Here is a 23,481-nt window from a genome sequence, read left to right as displayed (position 1 = left end):
AAATAATTTTTAAAGCCCTTTAAACTATTAAATTTAGAATGAATGTACTAGTTCCAAATAAAGAATTCAAGATGGAAATGACTAGGAGTGCTCTTAACTTAAATCCTTGGGAATGTCAATGATCAGTAGCCATACAGGCTCTCCTTCTAGACAAATCCAAAAATATAAAAATTCTTAGAACATGTCTCCTTGTACACCTCAGACTTCTGTAAGCTGAAAGTATGTGGCTGTTTTGTCTTGCAGAAGGAAGGCAGAGGAGACCTGAAGTCTAGGCAGCATCCTACCCCATCTGGCCCCACCAACCAAGAAAAAAATTCAACAGAACACTGAGCTCTGAAGAGAGCTCTGGCTGCTTCTATCTCCATCCAAGATCTTGGAGTAAAGGGAATATATTCTGAAAGCAGTAATTTTTGAGACTATCTCATGGATTGAAACCAACTTTTTAAAGTTTTTTGGGACTAGCACTGATAAGAAGCTTGCTCTCACAGTATGCACAACTATAAGAAATAAATATACCCAGTGACCACTAAACTTTTTTCTCCCCAAGAAACCATTCCTGGCACCCAATAAAATCTATTTCTACAATTACCATATTCACTTTCTTCAGACGTATATTGAATATTATTATTATTAGGCACATTATTTCTTAAGCCTAAAATTTCCATGCTCCTATTTTCTCCCCAGTTCTTATGTAACTGTCTTTGTTTCTGACACATCCTCAAGGGAAACATGCCTTGCACACAGTGGGGACAGTCAGTAGCACCTATGAATAGGACACATATACTGAATAAACAAATACAAGCTCCTCAAGAACTACTTCAAGACCCCAAGTATCTTTGACTTTACTCTGGGTTCTTTTCTTTGAAATGTGCATACGGGGAAACCCCTTCTCAAGTACCTGAGCTCAGCTGTGCAATGACCTTTGGTAGTAATACAATGGAAAAGTCAAAAAAGAGTGGGGATGGGGAGAAATCCGTTCTACTTTAGAAAATGTAGCAGAAATGTACATAATTATCTAATCATAGACTCCACTGGAAAATGGAATATTGTGCTGGTGAGTTAATCCATCTAAATACTGGAGAATTCTCGATTAAAAACCTGGAGGGTGTTATAAGAGTGTCAGTAAGAGCCTGGCTGTATTGACTTGGCTGTATGGATTCTGCTGATTCACAGACACACTGAATTCTCCCCTCTGCTTAGTGTCTTTTAGCATTGATTTAAAAGTTAAAAGAAAGCAAGCAAGAAAGGGCATGAGAATAAACAAATCCTCCAAGTCAACCAAACTCTAAATCTCCCACCTCCGTGTATACAGCTGTCAGGAACAGAGAATGTAAAGATCACTTCAAAGAATGCAAAGCAACTGAGATGGTTATGCTAATCCCTTGCGTTTGTACATGCTTTACACTTTGGAAAGTAGCTTTCTTTACATTATCTCATTTGTTTTTCACTACAAACACAACACAGGTACTAATATTCCCATCTGACAGATAAAGATAATTTATCCAGGTAGACTGAGGGACTTGCCTTAGGTTACAGGGCAAGTATATGCCAGAGCCAGAACCACAACCCATATGCCCTTATTCTCAGTTTTGTGCTCTTTCACGGCATGTTCTCTTCCCTCTTTAGAATTGATAACTCAGTAGAGGACTGAGAATTTAAGAACCTGTGGATCTTCTCAGCCTGGAACATAAATCCATCAAGCCTTTTATCTTTAGTTTTCCTGATCATTCTCCTGGAAAAAAGTACTCAAGGGACTTCCCTGGTGGCACAGTGGTTAAGCATCTGCCTGCCAATGCAGGGGACATGGGTTTGATCTCTGGTCCGGGAAGATCCCACATGCTGCGGAGCAACTAAGCCCGTGCGCCACAACCACAGAGCCTGTGCTCTAGAGCCTGCGAGCCACAACTACTGAGCCTGCGTGCCACAGCTACTGAAGCCCAAGTGCCTAGAGCCCGTGTTCCACAACAAGAAAAGCCACTGCAATGAGAAGCCCACGCACCACAAGGAAGAGCAGCTCCCGCTCACCACAACTAGAGAAAGCCAGCATGCAGCAACGAAGACCCAATGCCACCATAGATAGATAGACAGATAGATAGGTAAATAAATAAAGTACTCCAAAATGCCAAGATGTCAGATTCTTACACATTTCGAAGTGGAAAGCTTAAGTTTTTCAAGCTTGTTAAAGCTGCAGTTGCCCACAAGGACTGGGACTTGGGGATATCTGGTCACCAACCAAGAGGAGAGATAAAAAGGTCCAGTAGATCAAGTTCACTCTCTGGGGGCCTGGTGATGAGAAGTCACTCTATCTTTTCACTATAGTTCAGAGGAATAGCCTTAGCCTAGCCCCCCTTACTGGAGCTGTTTTCATAGCTGCACACTTATAGGAGGAATCATCTGGTTAAATTCTATGCAGTGTTTCAAAATTACAGCCTTTGCAACACTGTGAACATGGTGACGATGTTATTCTGTTTATGCAGCCGTTACTCTCAGAATCAAAATCCCTGTTCCAACTACCTTACTAGGGATAAAACTAAGATTATAAATCACAGCTAAGAAAAACAAAGCAACTGATTATTTACAAACACCATGACTCATCTAAAAATATCAATCTCTGTGGTTCAAGATAAGAACTCAAATACAAGAGGTGCCCAATACATACCACAAAGTATAGATTTGCACAGCTAAAGAACACTATAGGTTTCCCTGGTGGTGCAGTGGTTAAGAATCCGCCTGCCAATGCAGGGGACACGGGTTCGAGCCCTGGTCCGGGAAGATCCCACATGCCACGGAGCAACTAAGCCCGTGTGCCACAACTACTGAGCCCACATGCCACAACTACTGAAGCCTGCACGCCTAGAGCCCGCCCTCCGCAACAGAGAAGCCACCGCAATGAGAAGCCCGTGCTCCGTAACGAAGAGTAGCCCCCGCTCACTGCAACTACAGAAAGCCTGCACACAGCAACGAAGACCCAACGAAGAAAGAAAGGAGGAAGGAAGAAAAGAACACTATAGAACACCTAACACAATTCTAACCTCATATCTATTTGGAAATCCTTCAACTAGTTATCTGACCTTAGTGAATTTATGATTAACACAAGACAATTTCCCAACATACTGGTAGTACTCATACTAGTATATAATCTATTTGCACTATGTTTTGTTCTGAAAAGAGGGTTGTGTTCACCTATCTTGTTTGACAAAAACTTTAAAAATCACTCCATTAACTGCAAAGTACTATGTTTCATACAAACACATTACATTGCTTAGCTACCCTCAAGGGTAGTTTCATGGGCATTTGGCCAATTAATTACCAGGAGAGAAATAATCATGGAGTTCAAGATACAAATAACCAAGTAAGATGGCTGGAAATTTACCACTGTTTCTCTAGTGAAAAGTTTCTTATTGCCTTTATTTTAGACTGAGGATAATTACAACATACCTAGCCTAGAAATCTGCTAAATCCTACAGATGAGGCTATCCTATTCCTGGTAATTTACTGTGTGTGCTGCTCTTCAGTGTTATCATGACCATGTGTATATAAATTACTTGCTAAGTAAATGTTGCCAAATTCCTACTTGTGTATTTATGGCTGGCTTCATGCAGAATGCTGTCATTTAAGACTTTACAAAGCTAACACCAGTAAGATTAAGCCTGATGCAACTCAGGAAAAAAAAAAGTCTTTGCATTGGATGGAGATGTGGGTGTATACTTAGAGCTTAAACAAGAAAGCTTGAGGTTATGCATGCACACACACAGACATAAACATACACATAACTAATCTCAAGGAGCTAATGCATAACATTTCAAGGAAATACTTGTACTTCTTCAGAAAAAGTGAAGGCCAGATCGTAGGGCAGTAGTTCTAATCTTTTTCATATCAAGGCACACACAGAAAATGTGTTAGTATTAGCTTTCTGAATATTTAACCTATGGGCTGATACTGATATCCTCGCTCAGTTTAACTTGTGACAAGATCGTGTATCACGCACGGATACTCTAAGTATTCAGAGGAAAATGTGGGCTGGTAGCGATACCTTCACTTTGTTATGTTTCCCTAGATAAGGGAAGATATAGATATTCTCTAGTTTTAACTAAATTAACATTCCAAAACAGAACAAGTGACTTTTTAGAGTAAAGAATACTAACTCATATATGACAGCTGCACACTCAGATAATAGGGGTGCACAACCAAAACAGCTTAGAGAACACAGACCTAGAGGACTCCGCCATGCCCATTTCTAGATGTCTCAACTTCAGGGGCCAAACTTTTTTGCGTTTCCATCATTAACAAGAAGCTTTATTCTTCTGGTCCTCTGCCCACCTTCTCCCTTGATTCTCCCATCCATTCTCCAGGTTCAGCTATGATCTTTATGAGCTTAAATTCCAAACATATGTTACCAATTCTGGTACTTCTCCAAAGCTCCAGTCCTGCTTGCTAAACATCTCCAACTGGAAAGCCACCCAGAACTCAAACTCCTTTTGTCTAAAATTACATCTATCTTCTTTCCCCAAACCTGCTCCTTCTAACTTTTCTGTTTCTATCCTCCAGTTTCCCAGGCTTGAAATCTGAGTCATCCTAGACTCTGTTCAATTCTAATCAACTGCTAAACTTTGTAATAACAGTGTCCATCTCCTGACCTTTCTTCACATTGCCACTATCTCTGTTCAGGTTCTCATCACTTCCATGTAATAATAAAGATGACGGTAATAGCTAATGCTATTCATTTAGGACTGTGTGCCAAGTATGGTTCTAAGCCTTTTACACTGCTATCTCTTTTAACCCTCATAATAATCCTAAGGATTGTGAACCTAGTATGTGAACTCAATGCATAATGTTCACTGTTTCTACTGTCCTCTACTCATTTCTACATAATGATGCTTAATAAATCTTATAAAAGCACAGCTCTGATAATGCCACATCAACCTATTACCCAAAATCTCCAATGGTTTCCCATTATCAAGCAGAGACAGTTCAAATTTCTTAGCCTGGCAGTCAAGGCCCTCCAATATCTGACCCCAACTTACTTCTTCAGACTTCTTTCTTTTGCCACTCCTTCCTGTCCCTAACTCATATCCGTATGTTCTAAGCAGACTAGACCATTTACTGCTCTCTTCAGCCCACACTACACTTTCTGAATCATGACCTTCCTCCTTCTGTTCCCCATGCCTGAAGTGCCCATGTGCCTACCTCCCTGAGTCCAACACCCAGTTAACTGCCTTCCTTCATTCCTAAGCCAGAAGAAAAGGTCTCCCCTCCTCTGAATTCTGTGTCCTTTGCTTGTACTTTCCATATGTTTCATATACTTGATATACATCACCTGTCTCCCCTATCAGATTGTTAGATCCTGTAGTAAAATTTTATTTGTATACATTTTTAAAATCTCCACATAAATGAGACATGCATGCAGGTGAATTAGTGAAAGAACTATAAAGCATCCAACTTTAGTATTTTCTCAATGGTAAGAACTATATAGCTTAGGTAGATAAAAGAAAAATTCATTGTGTCTGGATACTTCCAGTCAAGAGGGTCTTCTCTTTAGTTTTCTATGTAATTGAAACTATGGAGACAGACCAAAATGACAGTACCCCCAAGAAAAAAGGATAACCAAGTGAATCAGCACTGCTGTTTGCTGTGGTTATTTTAGTCTCCCTTCTTACTCTGAACTAAGGAACACAAGGTCACAAGCTATGTTATGCCACTTTAAAGTTAAACATTTACAAGGTTTTTTTTTTCCTTTAGTTCTGCCTTTACACTAGAATTTACCTTCATTTCTTATCCTTCAACTGCCCTTTTTCACTGCAGGATGTAGAACTGTAATTTAATTTATAGTAAATACTCTTAGAGAAAAACTTTTGGTCAATTACTGAACAGTGGAGTCTGGCTTTAAGGGAAAAATTTAAAAATTTCAAGTAGATTATGCTCTACCAGAGAATATGCAAAATAAGAACAAAAATGAAACCTACAACTACCCAAACACACACACGTGCAGATACATAATACTACTTTGCTGGTAGTAAAGATTAAAGTTAGCATAGTTAAAATATTATTTTGGGAGTATACAGACAATGATTTCTATTTCAGTCTTGTCAAATCCTTAAAATGATCCTGGGATCTCTGTTTATTAAATACAGGTTGGCTTTAAGGACACACTCGAAGAAGCAGGCCCTAACTTGTTTGGGAATTAGCTTGTTCTTGAGGTGTGTTAACAACAACAACAAGACTAACTGGCATGCAGGTGTTGTATTTGTGTACCTTAGTTTACTTCCTTGTAATGCATATAAGTGGCCCAGCTCTCTGGGACAGCTTAGCCAGGTGGGTACCATTAGCTTCCTAGCTTATTCTCAGCTTTCTGAATAAGCAACGGGCTGAGGCAAGAGATCTTCAGATCCCAAAAGGGACAGTAAGTCTGCTGCCACAGAAGACTTTCTAACCACCAGACTCCACATGAAGACTTCTGAACCTCTTCCATGGCCCACTTTCTCTCTGTTCCTTCTGTGTTCAAAGAGCAAACCTGTACAGATGTACCAAAAAGGAAGACAAATATGAAAAATAAGAAATAAACACAGCCTAGAGGAATAAAAGAAACATAGAATGAACTAAGCAGGAGTTGAATCTCTGACCAGCCACTAAAAAGGCCAGTCATTAAAAAGCCGAAAGACTGAGACAACTAACCTCTCTGGGCCTCAACTTCCCCACTTTACAACAAGGGAACTAGGCTAGATCCCTAAATAATTTCCATTAGGCTAACTTAAGACTATATAAACTCTGTATGCATATTTTATTGGGAATAGGGATAGGCAAAAATAACTTCTTTCACGAAGAAGACCATGTATAAATGATTAGCTTTAAAAATGCTTTTTGGGTTACTGGAGCCTCCACAAAAGTATATAGCTTCTTTAAAAGGAGACCCCCATCTTGTTTTAGGAACAAAAAGTTCCCAGTGACCATGACTGCTGTTTTCAAACATACACATCCCTGAACTAGAATTTTATTTGCAGAGGTCAATGCCAATTTTGCCAAACCTTATTCCATCTTCTTATGATTCTTTCAATGCACAGAAAGGAGGCAGACATCAATGCTGACTGACCATGCCTGAGAGGAAATTACTTAATAGGACAGGAAATCAAATAGATCACAAAATATCCACTACCACCACCCCCAGTGGGGGTGGGGGAACCCTAAAAATAGATGACACCAGGCATGTAAAATGGGTGAGAAAGAAACCCCCATGGGTTCCTGCCATTTACCCTGGAAATGTATCTCACAATAGGTATCAACTGTAAGAAATTCATTCCCGCATTTATATTTTGATGAGACCAAGTATTTTTTTTTAAAGTCTTCATCCCAACATTTACTAGCTTACTACTACTTTGCAAGCTAAAACTACCTCCCAAGTTTGAAAACTGACAGAAAGGAGATCATATGACCACAAAGCAAACAAAAAGTGGCTCCCGTTTACTTTATAAACATTTGGTACACAAACTAAAAATGTTAACCCCTGCTTGGTAAACATCTGAAAATATCACAACCTACCTGCATTATATTGCAAATCTTAGTATCCAATCAGAACAGGTTCCCAGTTTTTATTCTGGGAGGTTCCTAAATCTAACAAGGGTTTTAAAAATATCAGTGTTCTCATTTCATCTTGTTCTAAGAGGCCCTTAATTTTTGACAGAAGGGTTAAAATTCTTCCATAGTAATCTTGGTAAAGGAATGTTTGATGGTCTCAATGTCTGCATTACATAGGGTCCTGTCAGCATAAACAGGTATATGCAGGTGAAGGTATGTGAAACCAGATTAAAAAGAGATGTACCAGGTTTAAACGAACTCTTTTGTAAACATATTAAAATAATGGCATTTTCTCTTTGATGTCACACCTAACTCCATAAGCATTTAACCCCTAGTTTAGACTAGTAACAGCTAACGTTAATGCAGTACTTCACAACTTGCAAAGCACTTTGACATACATGATCTCATTTGAGACTCACCACTAAATAGAAAGGTGCTATTTTTAGGTTCCATTTTTACATGTGAGGAAGCTGACACTAAATGGCTGACTTGCCCAAGCTCACAAAGCTGGTGATAGCTGAACACAGGTCTCCTGCTTTTGCTACTGCACAATGCTGCCTCAAATAATGTAATCAGAGTAAATAAATGCCCAAATCTCAGACCCCATCTAAGTCTCCCCCGCCAACACACGCACCCACCCTCCAGCCTAAGTTATAGTTAGCTGTAGGTCTTTGCTCCTTATGGAAGTAGAGTTTTCTTCATTTCTCTGGGAAACATTTATTTGGCTAAAGTGTTAAATGAGGAGATCATATTAACACCATTCAACATATACTGGAAAATATCTTAGTCACCAGGGGCTCTGCATAGGCATGCCTATGTGCACTTTCCCAGGTTGTAGGGCAGATTCTCAGAGTCCATGACCCTAAGAAGGTTAACAACCCAGACTAGAGGCAGTAGCTACGTATCTTTCCAAGAAGCTAAATCCACAAAGTTCTTAATTTAAAGAGTTTTATCTAGGCCTCATTCTGTGAGCCATTTACCTTCTGCCTCCCCCGCTCCAGGCCTTCTCCCAGGGCCAATAGGCTCATTCAGTATCTACAACTGTTTTTTAAATCCCATTATTAAAAACTGGAGTAACCGGTAACATATAGATCAATGACTTGTAAACAATAAATTTAAGGTAAAATAATTAACTGTTAAAACGTAATCTTTAACACATATGCCTTTCTCTTAGGACTTAACTTCCCAGAATGACCGTTGTCTTTTTTTTTTTTTTTTTTCAGAATGACTGTTTTCTTACCATAAGCATTCCAATTTCCCGAAAGAAGTTTCACAAACATAACTACCTTGAACTCCTGAAATACCATTCTTCACTAAGAACCCTCTAGATTACACAGAAGACAAGGTAGCATGCAAGGAATTCTGAATCTGTTAGGCAGTTCACTCAACTATCATACCAAAAGGATTTAAATTTTTTTTGCTGGGGGGAGGGAATGAAGAAGAGTGGGAGAGAATGAATACAGCCCCATTGTCTTATTGCTTGAAAACTCCTAACTTGAATCTATAACATATTCCTACTAACCACTGGACTTGAACATCAGAAGTACAGCTTCTTTTCATCTTAAATACAGCTTTTCAGTCCAAATCTGCATAAACAAACTTTGTCCTTCAATCTTTCAACTCCTCGGCAGTTTTTCAAGGTCACTTTTGCGAGCAACGACAGAGGCCTGCATCTAGCAGCTTTGACTGCTACACCACTCCAATTCCAAGAGCCCCAAATCTAAACCCCTATCGATCCTCTCAGGTAAATCCTTTACTCAAGGGGAAGGCAAACCAACACCCTCCAAACTTCTCCCCTAACAGGGCCTGCTCCTCTTCCCTACCCGAAGGCTGAGTGCCGCCAGTTCACTGCTCCATGCTGAGTCTGCTGCAGGAATGTTCCAATGACCTTCATTCCATATTTGCAAATAAAAAGAAAACAAAGAACTGCTTTTTCAAATCAAGTGTATTATAGATCTTAGTACACGGCATGGAAGATTTCACTATTCACAAGAATAGGCTGGTTACCGATTAGCCAGCAACCTACATTAGTTTCATATCCCTAAAGAGGGAAAAAAAAATACCAAGGGCAAAAGACAGGGTGCCTGTACTCTTAACTTTCCTATTCACAAACTGCAGGTAAATTAGGATTTTAAAGATATCATATAGAAAATGAAAAGCATTTTGCTCCCATCATTTAAAGGAACCAGATCAACACCTGACAAAATGTGTGAAACTGGCAGAAAAAGATCTGCTCTTGTCACTGCCAATATAGCGGAGATGTTTCTAACCAGCATTATAAGCTAAAATGTGCATTTTAAAACAAAGATTGTTAATTAATCGGTACTTATTAGAATCTAGAAGCAGACAGGTAAATCAAGAAAGTTATGGGAGAATTTCATACTGGCATGTGGGCCTTTACCATTAGAACCTGCATCAGTGCAAATCATATTTTCACACGAATTTAGAACAGCAATGGTGTTGCTTCCACCTCTGAAAACACAAATGTCAACAAAGTGCATGGAAACAGAAAAAGTCTTACAACAACTCAGCTTATTCTGTAGGAAAGCTTCAGTGCACTTGAACAAAGGAAAATTATTTGGAAAACAGATAAGTTTACCGAATGCAAAGAGAAAGTGCTTTGCTTCTGTGTGCCCCTGAAAAATGATTAGCCTTTCTTCATGTACGTGCTCTAGTCAATACTCAACTAGGAAAAGAAATCCTAGTTGAAGGGCATGCAAAATCTAAACAGAGCAAGGTATTCTAGGTGCACCAAAAGGTATGCATGGAATGTAAAGTGGCCATTTTCTGAAACAGTGCAACTTGTCTACACTCTCTGAAGCTAAACAGTTTCTACCATTTTAACACAAAACAAAGAATTAAACTTACCGGGAACTGCATTAATTTTACATGTAGTTATTTATATCTCCTCGGACAGGGAGAATTTAAGTCACTCCTATCCCTCCCCCCCCAAAAAAGGACGGAGGAAACAAAAGGCAGCAGGAGATGCAGAAACCTGAGTCTGGAATGTCCACTCCAGTGAAAACCCGAACAGCTGTCCCCCCACCCCCCAGCAAACTATTCGCCATTTTTCTTTGTCTTTCAGCTGACCCCTGCCTCAGTGAAAAACTCCGAGGCTCCAAAGAAGCCCTGCAGCCTCCTTCCACTTTAACAGTCAAAGGCATTCAATCTAGCATGCTATTTGACACCAAACCTTGCCTCCAGAGTGGTCCTATTGGCTGAGCTGCTTTATCAGCTAAGAACACAAAACCATGATTGGCTGTTCACGTCATCAGTTACCTCCTTCGTACACTTCCTGTTTTAAAGTTACCTTGAGCAGCAGAACAGGGGTCAGATCCAGACTTCAAACTACGAGGAACTTAAGGCTTCAAAATGCCTGGCAAATGCACACAGCAGATGCACTAGGGCCACATGTGCTTCCAAAACAGAAGATACTGAAAATTTAGAATTGTTCTTAAAATCATGCGACAGGGTTGTTACAGTTCCCACCCAAAGGATTTCTTATTGGCTGTCAGAGTTCCATTTAAAAAATTTAAGGTAATTTAACTGCTGCTGATTGGCCATCAGAGATGTCTGTAAGATACTGCTACAGTATCCTATGGCAGTAAACCAGAGAAGCAATGTGCACAAGGTCGGAAAGTTGTGACTTAACTATCTTCAGTTTTCTGTTAAGCATTAACAGAAGAAGAAAAAGAAAACTGGGTGGGCTAAATCCAATGTCACCAAAGAAAATACAGCTTCTTTAAAGTAACGAAGAGTGATATCAATGGTCATACAATAGTTTGCAAGATTTCCAAAAAGGCATCTATCATTATGTCCATGGTAATTTTAAAAGCACACATTAGTACCACGATGTGTAATAAATCACTTTATTTTGAAATACAAACTAATCTAAATAGGAAAATTCTGGGATAATGTATGAAGTTAGTGACAGGGACAGTGGCATTTTCAAAAAGTCTACCAGGAACCCAAGAGGGAAATATAATGATAAAGGGGAAAAAAAATTGGCAAAGATGAGTGAACATCAGTGAATATACTGTTTAAAACACAATATAGTTTGACAGATTAACTAATTTATTTAGAGTGGTTATAAAATGTTGCTGATTAGCTTTTAATATAACAGAGTTTTGATATCATAGAAGATAAACTTTTCTACCACATTTTCAAGAATAAGCAGCAGGGGTGATCTCAAGAGAGATTATAAGTATCGTGGTTACTGAAGACATTCTGGGGTGCTGAAGTTTAACCAGTGGCAGTCAAAGACTTGTTTATGGACTGTGGGCCCAACTGTTCAGGTTTTAAGAGGAGCCTCCTAATATGGTGAAAATCAGTTAATATATGTATTTTTTAATATTCAAATAGAAACATCTCACTATCACCTGAGGCCTTTAACAATCTCCTTATATCTGCTTCCTCTCATCAAAGCAAAGTATCCCAGGACTAAACAACATAACTGTTTTGCCAGGTAGATGAGACCTTTTCTAGAAAAAACCCTGGTTGATCTTACATGAGCGGTCATTATAGGCATACGCAGAGATCCAGCAGGTCCCTGAAATAGAAGCAAGGCAGACTCTCCAATCACTTTGCCATATTAACTTCTCTTAGAGAAAGAGTGAGGTGCAGAGAAGTTAAGCAACTGGCCCCTAGCCATTCATCTAGGAGTCAAACTCAGGTCCCATTTAGGGTGGTACTCTTCCCATGGCACTACACTGCTTACCAAGACATGGAGCACCTCAGGGCACATCCAAGGAAAATCTCAGGTGTCACATACAGTCCTTCATTGTTATCTATGGGGAACTGGTTCCAGGACCCCTGCATTTACCAAAATCTAAGGATGATCAAGTCCCTTATATTAAATGGTATTAATATCGCTGGCCCTCTGTATCTGAGTTCAGCATTCACAGATACAGCCTGACTGTATGTATAGGTAGCATAAATCATTACACCCAACTTCACTAATTTAAAAATTACAAATTCGACTAATGTTTAATTTGATATGTTGGTTAGAGATCTAGCTAAGTATCTGACAAACAGCACTCTATAAGTTGATACAAATTTTATTACTAAACTACTAGAAACATTTAAGCAGTAGCAAATCACTTGTATAATTTATAAGGACTTGAAACAACGAAATCATTAAAAACACCTTACATTAAAATATTAAGGAAATGCATGGCAATCTCACTATGGCATCTAAATAAGAGCTTAGCTATGCTAACAGGGTGCGCTGTTGGATGATTCCTGAAGCTTCGCAGAGTTACAGGTATTGTAGTTCTTTTCTGAAAAGTTTAGATCACAGATTCTGAATAGCTACCAGCCTCGGAAGAGAAGGCAGAAAGCCAACAGGCCAGTTGTGTGCCTTATTCACACTAGGGCCTCTCTTAACCTCAACACTGGGGGTCAAGTCAGCTGCAAGGAAGTAAAGAAGCTCCTTTGAAGGGTGGGAGGCACAGGAATATGGAAAACATGTTCACATCACTGATCATTAATTAGTGTCACTACGGCAAAACAATAAACACTTGGAAGTCAGGCAGAGCTAGTTGCAAATTCTGATTCCTCTACTTATTAACTGTATGACACCGGGCTAACCCTGAGCCTCAGTTTCCTCATCTTAATATATGTTTATCACCATCTATATCACAGAGCCACTGTAAGGATTAAATGAGCCAGCATATATAAAGTATACTGTACCGTGTCTGAATAAGCATTGAAAAAAAAATGTAAAGTACTAAAGGTCATCCAATCCAAATTCCTTGTTTTATGCAGCGGTTAAGATTCAGAAAGGCCTAGCTCCTTAGGGCCCCAAAGCTACCACAAAGCAATGTCTCTCTTCTATCTCCAGCATACCCTGCAACCCTGCAGAAAGAAACTCCTGAGCCATAAAGGGCAGTACAGGAGGACTTCCCAGCTGCTACTAAAAACTCTTCCCCAGTTTTTATGCTGGAAATCCGTGCCTTTCACCACCAATCCTGGCTGAAGTCTGGTTATTGTTCCAAAAGCCTACCCTTTGACTCTGCTTTTGATGTACCAGATTAAACCAAACATGTCTCTTGATACTTTGTGAAGGTCTTTGGCATACTTTTTATTAGTTCTTGGCAGTTTGCAAGAAAAACACTTCAACCCCTATTTCTCATCAACAGTCATCTTAGTAGAATTCAAGCCACTAGTGGGAAGATAACTCAAATTATCCTAGAATTTCCATCTGGCACTCTCACTTAGGATAGCTTTCTCTAGCTTGTCATTACTGTGGACTAAGAGCCTCATTGGATCTCTGAGATTCTAACTCATATTCTTCCCTGGTCCTGCATCTCAACAGCCCTCTACACCAGACAATTGCATCATCTTGCCCTAATAAACACCCTGAGACAAAACGAGTGCATGTGGTTACATGGGTCAAGCTTTAATGCTCCCAAAGAAGGCAGGGTGGGAACTGATGCGCTTAGTCAGAAAACTGATTTTGAATCACAATTACCTACTTACTAGCTGTATGACCTAGGCCAAGTTACTTAATCTCTGAGCTCACTTCATGTGTAAAATGAAACAAGTAACATTTCATTTTCTTCATGTAAAATGAAAAAATAACACCAACTCACAGAAGTGTTGAGGCTTAAGTGAGTTAAAGCACTCAGCATTAATACCTAGCATGTGGTAGGTATTCAATTAATATTTAAATATACACTTGACTATAGCACCTATCATATAATTACTTTTTATCATGTCTCTATTACCAGAGGAAGGCTTCTTGAAGGCAGCAACTGTGTCTTATTTATATCTACATATATCCTCAGTGCTCAGTACAGAGATATAAATCACACCTGACCTTAGCCATAGTGTCAGTGAAATAACAGGGAGTAGTGGGGACTGATGAAAACTGGAGAGTGCATGTCTCATCTAAAGGGGCAGCTACTGAGGAATTCCCTGGTGGTCCAGTAGTTAGGACTCGGCACTTTAACTGCCAGGGCCCTGGGTTCGATCCCTGGTCAAGGATCCCACAAGCCATGCGGTGCAGCCAATGGTGGGGGTGGTAGGGGGCAGCTACTACTGAGCTCCAACTGATGAGGGCTATGGAAGAATGCTGGTCCACTGCGGTAAGAGCTTCAGATTCAATAAAAGAAGCAAAAGCCAGATCCTGGACACAAAAAGTTGATGCTAGCATAACTCCTGATATAGCATCCTGAAGAATGACTAAAGAACCAGAGTTATGGCAGAAGTTGGCCTCAACCACCATGACAATTCCTGCCAAGGACAGGGTCTTGCTCAGTACCCCAGATTACCTGAGCTTGGAGGTTACACTGTATTCCAGCAGAAGCAAAAAGAGCAGCAAAGAACCTGGGCTCTTCAGCGGCCTGAACATTTTATTGATGGTGTCCTTAACTGACCCTTTTGGACTAGTAAGCAAACCTGTGGGTCCCAGGAAATATCATAGAAGAGAATCTCTAGAGAAAAATGAACTTCTCATATGTTGAGATGGGGAAATGAAGCCATATTCATTTGACTATTAAATTTGTTGTGTGCCTTATTATATACTAAGCTGATGAGATGGATGTATATAGCAGTTTGTTTTGCACTTATGTTGTTATAAGTTAGTGGGATTGGGGTATTTTTTTTAAGAACACCTTTAATCCAAGCAGCCAGAATCAAGCAGCATTAGTATTTTGGGTTATACACTTTTTTCTCATGTAAATGAGATGTGAGGTTGAGTTAGTCCCCCCAATATTAGATAATACCATACAAAAATACTATACAAACTGTTTTGTAATCTTGTCTCACTTAAATAGTGTGAATAATTTTCCCTATCAAATACAGACCTGTATCATTTATAATAATTGAATGATATTCCACTGGATATAATTTTTTAATCAGTTCCATATTACTGAATAATTTCAATGTCTTCAATTTTAAAATATTGTAAATAGCATCACAGAGAACATCCATTATGCCCATTCCTTGTGCCACTACCCTCATTATGTCTTCCAGAACCCTTGCAACGGCTTCATAAATAGCATCATTTTGTCTGGTTTTAAAAAAAAAAAGAAAAAGAAAAAGGAAACCAGATTGTTTTAATGTTAAATCTTTCCATTTTCAATTTTGTTCCAATTTTTTAAAAAACGTATAAGCAGATCAAAGAAAATTGAGCGCTGCCAGATTGTAACTTCTGACCCGTATCTTTCACCTGACTTGGTTCTGAACAACTGTTAGCTATTTAGCAAATCAAAATCACCTTCAAGGTTTAAAAAAAGGTATGTTGACACATATCTGAAAGTATCTGACAGATGTTCTGAAGATAATCCCCAAAGAAGTCCCAGAAACATTCTGAGCAATGATAACATCGTTAGAATAAGGAACATGGTGCTGGTGCTCAGTAAATGGCTGCTCAATAAATAAACGAATAAAGTAAACTAATATATGAGACCATAAGTGGATTATAAATTCTGAATTATTTGTTTTTTAAAAATAAATTATATTCTCCAAAGCACAAATGAAGACCAATGGATGGTAAACTACTCTAGAGAGTCCAGTGGTTAATAATGCATGTAGAAGGACAACACAGTGACTGATGAACAGCAAATGCTCCAAAAGATGGAGGCTGCTACTATTATTACTGTTATTTGCAGTGGGACTAGATGGCCTTTGAAATCACATGCATCCCTAAGAGTCTATGTTAGTTTGGAAACATATCTTACATGTTCCCAGAAAAGTCCCTTCCCACTATTGGCCAAACTATGAATCCTATACAAAAGGATTCATTTTTTTATTCATAAACTCTCTACACCAGAATTGCTCAACTGGGCTCCACTCCACACCAGTCATAACATGAAATGCTTACTAGGTGTTCTCACAAACAGGGTTCCATGGCCAAATAAGTTCGAGAAACAATGCATAATGTATCCTTTCTCTTGAAGGGTTGTTAAGGGATATGAGCACAAACGTTCTCAATACTAACTCTGCAGAAAAGAAATGCATTTCACGTTGCCCATTACTTTGTCAAGGATCCTTTTTTCATCCCCAGAGGACACTTATTAGCATTGTATAAGAACTAATGTTCAATGGAACAGCTTGGGAAATGCTGCTCTAAGCCACTTACAAATTTTAGTGAAATGAAAGGAAGACCACAGGCAAGTCTATTCTGGTCAGAATGGTCAGTTTATTCTTCAAAAATGGTTGGAGTTTTACACACATTATGGCATTTCCCTTTTTAATGAAAATGACATTAAATATCACCATAAATAGCAATCCTCTGCCTCTCAAATAACTGCCAACCAAGTATGCTTTGCTTCTTAAAAAGGCCCCAACTTTGTCATTTGATAATGAGCAAATTCTAAGCTACTTACCTTCAGGGTACAATAATAGTGTTTGAGACAGTTAAAAATGACAAAAATGTTCAGATTGCATGTACTTTCTTTTTTCTCTTTTAAATGGACAGATCATGCCACTGGTGAGGGGATACGTTTTCTTAACACTGGGCAAAGAATCTCACTTCATATAGATAATGGAAAATCTGCAGCTCCTGAGGACAGGGTTAACAGTAATTAGGGGATTTTGAAAACCTTCAGTAACTCTAACAAATTTAAGCCAATGATAAGATATAAAATATTCTATGCTCCAATATCATATCCTATGAGTCACTGAAGCATTTACTGAAGCACTGCTCAAGATCACTATTTTAGCTCATATTCATGAATGCGTTTAAGAATAATTCTTGAACCTGATTAATAACAATATACTGTTGATTTTAAATAAGGGTGTTCATTTAAATAGGACACCTTATATACCTTGAACATGAAGATTTGAACCTTTAATTTAAACCTATTCTACTGGAAACATTCAAATGCAAAGGTTAGACTAGTCCCTCTCTCTAAAAACTGCACCCTAAGTTTATCCATCAGAAAGCTCTCACTGTATAAAAGAAAGTACAACAGATTTAAACGCAATCTGCAGACAAGTAAGAACTTAAACCAAAATGGAAAATACAACTCCCATGTTGAGAATGAGTAAAGAGGTTACCTCACTGCTATCAGGTACAGCAGTGCTAAAACATGGAGAGGTGTGGGAAGGATGCAGTAAATTTTGCAACCTGGCAAAAATTTCTGCAGGCAGGGAGATTTTTTTCCTGAACCATTCCACAATGTTGTCTTTCTGCTTACTTCAAAGAAAATGTTATCCAGGTGACTACAAATCAAACTGACAGTCCTACTTCAACTGACTATTTCTATAACTAGAAAAAATTTCAAATGACTATAATGCAAGTCCCTTCCCAGACAAAATGATAAAACTGGTTGTTCTGATTTCAATAATCATTGCTCTTTGCCAAACATGAAGACTTTTTCTTCTCATCAGAATCACTACCACTCAGCACCTGGGGATTAACAGAGGGGATCAGGAAACAACCTAACCCTGAAACAAATGATCCTACGACTTTGCAGATTCATAAGTAATACTGACCTCACAGCAGTCCACTAGAAATCAGCTCCTAAACCACAACAGCACAACTAAATTAGACTATTTCTTTCTTGTCAAGTGGCTCCCCGCCCACCCCACCCCCCACCCCCCACCCCCCGCCATGTAGAAATCTTACTGTACATAACACAGCAGATGATTACAAAGCCTCCTCATCAAGGAAGCTCTAATTGGCTGTCAGGCAGATTTTATGCTATTCTCAAAAGAAAGTGATGTGTTCTCTCACTTATTAAGGTCCATTCAGTGACAGGCACCTACCATATGCTACTGTATTCGTTTTTCAGTAAGTACTCTGTAAGATAGGTATTATTAACCATTACTTTACAAAGGAAGAAACCAAGGCTCAGACAGGTTAAGAGTCTGACCACCCCGCTCCCCCACGGAGGGTAAACACCTTACAGAAACAGAATTCTTTCCCAGGTCTGACTCCAAGGTCAGCAACTACACTGGCCCCTCCCAAAGGCACTTTTGGGCCAAAGTATTTCAAATCCATTTCCTCCTACAATTAATCTACTAATATTATGTTAGGTGCTTTGAGTCTCTGTGGGAAAATACTAAAATGACCTTGTAGCCTTCCTAACTAGTCACAGTACATGCATGCAAAACTGAATAAACAAAATGAAAAGAGAGACTGTGAGACATCAGATAACTCACAATCAGTTTGCTGTAAGCACAAGAAATAGAATGGAAAAGAACAAGTTGCTGGCTAAGGAATGTTCTTCTTAGGTTGTATGCCTGAGGCTGGAATGAACCTCAAGGAGGTCATTTGTGACCTTAATAATGTCCTCTGCTATTCTCCCTCCTGTGAATGAGGCAAACTTGTCAAAATAAAAAAGGTGCCTTAGGGCTTCCCTGGTGGCGCAGTGGTTGAGAATCTGCCTGCCAGTGCAGGGGCAAAGGTTCGAACCCTGGTCTGGGAAGATCCCACAGGCCCGTGAGCCACAATTGCTGAGCCTGCGCGTCTGGAGCCTGTGCTCCACAACAAGAGAGGCCCACGCACCGCGATGAAGAGTGGCCCCCACTTGCCGCAACTAGAGAAAGCCCTCGCACAGAAACGAAGACCCAACACAGCCATAAATAAATAAATAAATAAAATTAAAAAAAAAAAAAGGTGCCTTAGAGTCACCTCTGCCATCAAGTCAATGCTTCCAACAGGAAATGCTGTCCAGTGGAATGAGCACTAGCCTGGGAATCCAGTAATCTGGCATACACTTGGCTCTGCCCTTACATAGAAATGACCTTGTCAAGGTCATCACACTCTTCAGGGCCTCAGTACAAAGGGTGTGCCTGAAAGAACCAAAGGTCACTTCCCGAGCTAAGATGTAAGAGTTTTTCTTTTTCTCATCATATTCTATGGTGTCAAGAGAACACTGTTTAAGGGACTTCCCTGGTGGTCCAGTGGTTAAGAATCCGCCTTCTTCTTCTAGGGATGCAGGTTAGATCCCTAGTCAGGGAACTAAGATCCCACATGCTGCGGGGCAGCTAAGCCCACAGGCTCTAGAGCCCACAACTAGAGAGCCCTCGCACCGCAACGAAAGATCCTGCATGCCCCAATGAATATCCCGTGTGCCGCAACTAAGACCCAATGCAGCCAAATAAATAAATTAATTAAAAAAAATTTTTTTTTAAAAAGAGAAAACACTGTTTAAGAGTAAGGGTTTCACAAACTGTGTAAGAATTAAGAGTTACGGACTTATGTTTGAATCTGGGCTCTGCCACTGACTGGCTGTGTGACCTTGAGCAAATTACTCCTCAGTTTCCTCATATGTAAAAATAAGGGTGGTAATAGTACCTATCTCATACTGTGTGAGGATAATATATATATTTATACCCTTGCTGGTTCAATGTAAGCACTCAATAAAAGGCAGTAACTATGACATTCCTGAATTTTATTCATATATCTTTAGTGGCTCAGTACCTCTGAACTAAGAAGTTAGAAAGGGGAATTTCAAAACTGCCTCAAAAAGACACCTACCATGGCCCCACATTTCACTCTGCCTTCTCCGTAAGTGGAGATAAGGAACCTTGAATCTTTTCTAGTGCCATGAATCAGTTTTGCCCAACGGAAAATGTATAAGCAAATGAAGTAACAATTATTTGTTATAAGGATTAAATAAGATGACATGGACACAGTCTGTAAAGTACAAAGCATTAGTATGATTTCTGCTTAGAAGACAAAGCTGATGTTCACAAGGTTTTAGTATAAACTCAGATCTACTCAGACCTCCTGGGAGTTCAAGATTTCTAGGGTGGTCAGTTCCAAATTATATCAATAACAAGGCCCAGCAATTGGCCCTGGGTTAATGTAGAATGTACATGGGCTAATGTAGAATGAAAGTGTCACTGGTGCTGAAGAACTACCACCAAGAAATGCTTGCTGAATAAAAAAGATATTTATATGTATACCCTTGTTTTTATAACCTCGACCAGATTTGCTAAAAAAGAAACTAAGTTATGGATGCCATAACAGTCTTCATATTTGATTAACTTAATGACTAAGCCAAATGAAGCTGAGATGACCAATGTACAAAATGTATGGCAAGCCCTGTTTTCCCTCATACTTTTGACTCTATCTTCCACACTGCAATGTAATTACAAACATGAGGGAGGAGACCCTCACCTAATCATATCAAGACACAGAGGAGTTAAGACTTCCAATTCACTGGTCTCCCCTTGAAACTTGAATTATTTAAAGGTTTCCATGCAAAACTGGAATTGCAAATATTTTGTTGTAACCAGTTTTAATTTTACACATCATTGAGGATAAGCATATCCTAGGATCACCCCACAGTTTGAAGAAGGTACTAGGTTTTTAGATAGGTCCCAGTATTTGGGGACAAACATCCTAAAGAACTGGTGATGTTTGAAAAAGCTCCCCAGTGAGCTCTTTACACTATGCACTTGGTAGTTCCTCACTGCTTGGCATTAATCATTTCCATATATAGAAAGACTATGTCAGCAACATTCTGAAGCCTGGTTTTAAAGGATGCAGATTCTGAAGCTTTCCATACATATTCTCCCCATTATCTACCTGGGTTCAGAAAAACTCCAGCAGTTTACTTTGTAAATCCCTCCCTTCACAATAGAAACCAAGGGATACAATTTAAATACCTAGTTGAAAAAATTATAATCTATATGGTTACTATTCTGTGATTTGAACAGTACAAAAATTCTTATTGTAATTATTCAAATAAATACAAATTCTTACTCAAATTCCCCACTCAATACACTCCTAACACCCAGAAGTCAAAGAAAGATGATCCACTGTGAAATATAAAACTACCTGGGAGTTTGACAAGTCAGGTTTACGTTGATAGCATGACATAGTAGATAAAACTACAAGCTTTGACATCAGGCAACTTGGATGTGAATCCCAGCTCGACCACTGAGTGACACTGGACAAGCTACTTAACCTCTCTGATCTTCAATTTTCTCATCTGCAACATGGGGATGATAATGCCTACCTAACAGGAAATGTGTTAAATGTGCTCCAAAATGTCAATTCCCTTCCTCTACCACTTTCCCCTTTTCTCTTGAAAATTCAATTGCATTCACATAAAACTGAGAAATGTGAAAATCACAGGAGTTTCTTGAAAATGGTATAAAAACTGAAGTGTAACATCTATCTAAAGCTGAAAGAACCACCTAAGACAGACAAGGAAAAACAAATTAGGAAAACACAGAGGTTTAACAAATGTGTTTCCATGATCCCCAAACCTTGGAAGGAGCAAATGTAGAACAATCCAAGTTACCACAATTCAATGGAAAAGTAAGGTACCCCCAACAAGCTGACTCTAACAACTCTCAATTAGAACAAAAGCTTTTTGAAATATGAACCACAGAGAGTTGACAAGTCCTCTAACTTAAGACAAGATGCAAGAAGCTATGCACGAGCTTATTTTCGTTCCCGGCTGCTTATTTAAAAAAAAAAAAAAGTGTGTATGAAGGTGGGTGCATTTTTTAGTCATATATAAAAAGAAATAAATGAGCCAAGATCCAGGATCTCTGTCAAGCGCTCTTCCACTAAAGAGGAACCTAACAATATCCTTTCAAACAAATAATTGCCAAGTATCTGATATTTGCTAAGAAGAGCAGCTTTGGAAACTTGGAAACTCAGCCCTGAACGGTATCTTTCCTAGAACAGTAAAACTTCATGTAGAACACCTCAAAACTAGCAGCATGGTGCTGAGACCCGATAATCTATAACTACTCTCTTAATATAATCCCCAAATCGTAAAATTCCAAAAATGCTTCTACTTTTTCACTCTTATAGATCTGTCACTACTTAATGCTGTGCCTCCTAGGCTCGGCATTCAGTTATTAAGACCATGCACACCCATCCAGTAGAAACCCTCTCTCGGTCTGGGCCTGTTTACTTGCTCCTCACACCACCGCCCAGGTCTGGTAACTACGGACTCCAGGGCTCCACCAAAACCTCAGTGTTTCAAAACTGGGACTCCCTAGCAAAATTCCTGATCTGATCCTATTGTTCGTCGGGTATGTCTCTAGGGCCCTGATGCCCTCTCCTCCTATACCATGCCCTCAGACCTGGCACCCGTGGACATCAGGGTCATTCCCTGTGTTACACTCCAAGTCTAGCACCCCTGGATCTCGAAGATCCTCTCAACCTGTAACTCGGGTTTCAGTGTTTTCCAAACCTGGCACCCTTGGCGCTTGCACGGCCCTATCCCGGGCCATGCACGTTCCATGGAGGGTACCTCTGGAATCTGGAGTGCCTCCCACTCCCGGCCATGCACAGGCTACCCGTGAAGTACTGGCCAGACCATCTCCCACTCTTCCCCCTTAAGGCTTCTAGGCTCGCCCCCAACCTCCACCCCACGCCTGCGCCGTAGGGGGTCATCACCCTGCAGCCAGAGAGCCCCAGACGCGCGCATCCCTACAGCCTCCGACTCCTTCATCACCCCCTAGGCCAGAGCCAGCGCGACCAATAACGTGCCAGGTCCTCGGCCTCCCCGCCACCGACCAATCACGAGCGAGCCCCCCCTCCGTCGCCTTCCGCCAATGGGAGAAAGCCCGCGGGCCGGGCCGACAAGGCGTACGGACCCCAAGAGCGCAGCGGCGGCGACAGCGGCGGGCACGGCGAGAACACAACATGGCGGCGGGCAGGCCGCACCGAACTACAGCAGCAGCCGCGCGAGGGAAGTGAGGTCTCCGCCGAAGGCGGGAAGCGCCGCCCCTCCCCCCGCCACCGCTACTCACCTCTCCCTCTTCCTCCCGCGGATGCTCCCGCACACTCACACGCCTCTGCTTAGAAGTCCAAGGAAGAGCAGAAGCCGCCCCCGTGCTCCTGCGGAGTCGGGCAATGCGGAGACCTGGGCACGGCGGAGGGGAGGGGGAAGCGTGCGTCACGGAGAACGGAGCGCGCGCGAAGCGGGGGTACAAACAAGATGGCGGCCACGCCGTTTGCACCGTTTCCCCCCCCTCCCCCCTCCC

The 23,481-nt window shown here is 40.4% G+C and overlaps 1 protein-coding gene across 2 annotated transcripts in view; it reads right to left on the bottom strand.

Moving 5' to 3' along the window:
* Window positions 1-23,481, bottom strand: part of NFYC (nuclear transcription factor Y subunit gamma) — a 62,586-nt gene extending 39,105 nt beyond the window's left edge. Inside the window, exon 1 of one of the 2 annotated variants that reach the window (XM_068539632.1) lies at window positions 23,248-23,481. The gene's annotated coding sequence lies outside the window, so the exon portion shown is untranslated. The remainder of the gene's footprint in view (window positions 1-23,247) is intronic. The other variant, XM_068539633.1, reaches the window with a different exon arrangement.

The sequence above is a fragment of the Eschrichtius robustus genome, chromosome 3 (assembly GCF_028021215.1).
Source record: "Eschrichtius robustus isolate mEscRob2 chromosome 3, mEscRob2.pri, whole genome shotgun sequence".
In the NCBI taxonomy this organism is placed as follows: Eukaryota; Metazoa; Chordata; class Mammalia; order Artiodactyla; family Eschrichtiidae; genus Eschrichtius; species Eschrichtius robustus.
The sequence above is the reverse complement of the archived record's forward strand: the minus strand, read 5'-3'. Positions and strand labels throughout refer to the sequence as shown.